The sequence below is a fragment of the Alosa sapidissima genome, chromosome 19 (assembly GCF_018492685.1).
Source record: "Alosa sapidissima isolate fAloSap1 chromosome 19, fAloSap1.pri, whole genome shotgun sequence".
Lineage (NCBI taxonomy): Eukaryota > Metazoa > Chordata > Actinopteri > Clupeiformes > Clupeidae > Alosa > Alosa sapidissima.
In genome coordinates this window covers 17,827,191-17,831,307 of record NC_055975.1, presented here as the reverse complement: position 1 = coordinate 17,831,307, position 4,117 = coordinate 17,827,191, and positions in this window count along the sequence as shown.

Here is a 4,117-nt window from a genome sequence, read left to right as displayed (position 1 = left end):
AGTATTTGTGGTTTCGGTTCCCATGGGAAGTTTGCTGAACGTTCTGGGAACGCACGTTGGCGATTCTTGGAAACCTTTGCCTTACCTCATCACTCTCAACCCGACACCACCGCAGTCAGACCTGGTTAGGGACTGTTCGTTATTTATAAACGGGACAACCGGAGGAAAATAGGGGAGGGTCATGTCTTTCTATTCTTTGTTGAGGGGAGGGTCACCTAACTTTTTTTTGTCTGGGGGGGGTCACCCATCTTTTGTATTAATGAAAATAGCAAAACATCAAAGTGGTTTGTTTGATTGTTGATTTCTGTCGCCATATAACGTTCTCTTTCGTTCCATAGCTCTGTCAAGATTGAACAATGAAAATAAGGGAGATTTCCCGGGTTTCTCACGCAAAATACGGAAAATGTCAACATTCGTCCCCATTAACGGAAGGGTTGGAGCAACAAAGTAGCCTACTTTATTCTAACAGCCTATATCCATTTGGTCAACTTTATCCAGCCCTAAAAAAGCTAAATTTAACTTTGGTTTACTTGTAGGCTAGTTTACCGTGTAGCCTAACTTTAAACAGTGTGCATGCTTAACATAAAGCATTGTGCTTCATTCATCCACACATCCACTCCTAACGTTTTGACAAGCATTTCTACCAATTTACCTTGTTTCTGCCCATCTCTAGCTTTGCTGTCTCCATCCTTTCTGTTTTTTTTTTTTTTTTTGCAAAAAATATATATAGTAGCCTAGGCCCTTTTTATTGGTAACCAGCAACAAGTGCAATTTGTTAATCGCTGTCATTCTCTCTCCTGCCAACAAAAATGTGTAAGGGTAGAGTGGAGGAAAACGCCCCCCTTAAGGAATATGTGATACAGTTAATTAGTATTTTACCAACAACAAAAATTGTGTAAAAGGGGAGTTTTGCCCCAGCGGTGGGGTAAAATGCCCCAAAGCAATGCCCCTCGTACATTAATAGCAAAACCAAAAGTAAACAACTAAAGTAGCCTAAACAAAATCTATTGTGGAGCAATAAAGTATAATCAATAAATTGATTACAAGCTACTATATTTGATCAATATATCGGCAATATCCAACTTTGTTTTAGTGACTGCTGAAAATTAGAACACTTGCCTAAAAATCCATTTTTCTTTTGTTTTCTTTAAGCAGAGCATGCATCCATTTTATGGTGGGTACTTGTACATCACCATTGTCAACATAGTGCATAGAAATAAAAACAACAACATTTTACTTCATCTAGTGATTAGCTTGTGAAATATAGGAGGGGGGGCGTTTTCCCCCACTCTAGCCTACCCTACATTCCAAGTAGCAGTGCGTAATTCTGCTTCATAAAGTTGAACAAATACATTGGTCATATAAATAGCCAGTTTATGGTCTGCAGTGTAGAGTTGGTAAGTTATGGTAGGCCAACTTGGAGTGAATATACAGGGGGAATTCTTTGTCTACTCGTAGCTGAGTAGCCTGGCAGGTGCGCACGTATACATAGTCTACGGCCGAACGCTGCAAGCGCCAATGAATCGTGCTCTCACGACAACCACGTCGTTAACTTAAATAGGCCTAGGTTAACATCACTCTGAGTTCGCAAAACGATTATTTGAATACATCTGTTTCACTGGAAGGGCAAGGGGTAACAACAGAACAGCACAGAGATAGGCCAGAATGCAGGACTAATGTGATGAGAGTATTACAGTAATATGGGATATTCTACGGGAAAATATTAAAACGGCAAGACAGCGGGGGAAAGTTAAAATGATAAACCCGGAAAAAGTTGCTATGTTAGGTATTTTTCCTGTGGTTATTTGTGAAATTGTGCAAACGGCCTTTTCAAGTAATTTGAGAAGGAAGGAGTGTAGTAAGCTCTCAAATTGACGCTCGTCTGAGAAGTTGAGTTTTGGATAATGTTCAGCTTCGGCAGCTTTATAATGACTGAGGAAGCCTAGAGACGAGTCCATAGCAACACGTTCATGTGTTGAATTTGTTATTACCCAGTGTGCTTTCTTGAATGGTCTCAATGTTTTATTTCATGTGAATACTTACTAGAGGAGTAACTTATTTCACGTAGGCTAATGCAGTTGCAGGAAGTGTGCATTTAGTTTCCATGCTTATTGTGTTTCCACAACAATGTTAGTGAGTAAATCTACTATGACCACCATCTTGATGAAGTGTGATGTGTAAGATCAGAAAGCAGAGGTTGATTTCAGATCGGTAGTCTAAGTCGATGTGTTATCATAGATAAACGTGGGCGGAAGGTTTTAACAATTGCCCGGCGAGGGTCATGTCTTTTTTGAGAATGCTGATGGAGGGTCGTAGATTTTGATTCAATCACTCAAAATCCTCCGGTGGTCCCGTTTATAAATAACGAACAGTCCCTTACACATTTCCCTAGTTTCCAAATATTCTCTAGATTACACGTCGTAGTCGAAAGTAGGCGACGCTACAACATTGAAAATCAGACAACCAATTAGCTTTCATGAAAGCTCGAAAATGGTAAAGATTAGCAGGAGGTAGCCTTTTGTTGCAAATTGTACTGTAAAGACATTGGAAACATCAATGCATCTAGGCAAAATAAAATGTAAAATAAAAGAAGACAATACTTCTGAAGTACTATTGTTGCAAGACCAGTCTTTATTCAAAATCAACACTGCTGAAGAAATGTGCACAATAAGGAGGAATAAATCAGTTTTAGTTTTTTTCCCCTTTAAATCTGACATAAAAAATTAACTTGATAATAGCACTATTACTCAAAGCCATACTTAACAGAAAATGGCCATGTACTGACCATATTGTTCATAACCATAACAATAGAAATAATGATACTTATACGATATATCATAACTATAACACTCTAATATATCACACAAATGAAAAGAGTAAGGAAAGGAGGGAGAAGCAAGGAAGAAACAGGAAAAGGAATGACAGCCTCATTGAGACCATCAATAGAAATTACATCATGGAGAATCACTTGGCCATCACACGTACGCTTCATTGCACACACACATTCTAAAAAGTATTCCGTCTCACACGCTAACACACGCTAACACACACACACACACACAGTACAGAGTGGAGCAGAACTGGACATGCAAACCCAGGAGTCTTTGTAAGGAAAAACTGTAAAAAGCTCTTTGTAGGATTCTCTCAAGCCAGCAATACAGATGGGAGATGGAACAGGTGACCGTGATTTGTTCAAGTAAGAGTTGTTCCTGGACCAACATTCTAAAGACAGTCCTGGACCAACAACTCTTTAACCAATCACAGCCTTGTGATGTCATCAATGTGAGTCTTCTGATTCTCCCATTGCCATTTTCAAATTTCCCTCCAGAAACAACCAGTAGATCACCAACTTGTATCTCAATAAAGGTAGGTCCTTGCATATTTTTGTGTAAAATAGTTGTAAAATAAAGTAATTCCGAGTGGAATCTGAATATATGCACCTTAGATTTTTTTTATTTTCGTTTTAGTTGACTTGGTTCCATGTTTGTCTAATGTGCCAGGCTAGGGACCATACATTTACTGTAATACATTAGCTTCCTAATAGGTAATTCAGTGGCTATGCATCTTTTAAATAACTTATTTCGAAGGGATACAGTAATTGAAGTAGCTTTGAAGCTCATTAAGCAATCTTGGTGCCGCTGTTATTATGTTAGAGGCTAGGCTAGGGAACATAAATTTATGCTACCAAATTAGCTTGCTAATAGGTAGGTGCAGCATGCAACTATGTGAAGTGCCAAGCCGGTGTTATGTTAGTTCACTTGCTAAGGAGCACACTTTTGGACTACTAATGTAGCTTGGTAATAGGCTAAAGCAGTAGCTTTTGTTTGTACATGGTCCTGGAGCGACGTTGCCATGTTGGTCTTGGACCGTCTTTACAATGTTGGTCCAGGACCCACATTGTCATGTTTGTCCAGGACCGTCATTACAATCCTGGACCAACATCGCCATGTTGATCCTGGACCAACATTGTAAAGATGGTCCTGGACCAAAATGGTGGTCACTCCTGGAAGATGTACAACAAACAAAAGTGACTGCTTTAGCCTATTACCAAGAAGAGACCCAATAGTTGATATAGCTTTGAAGCTCATTTAGCAATCTTGTTGGCATGGTAATTAGT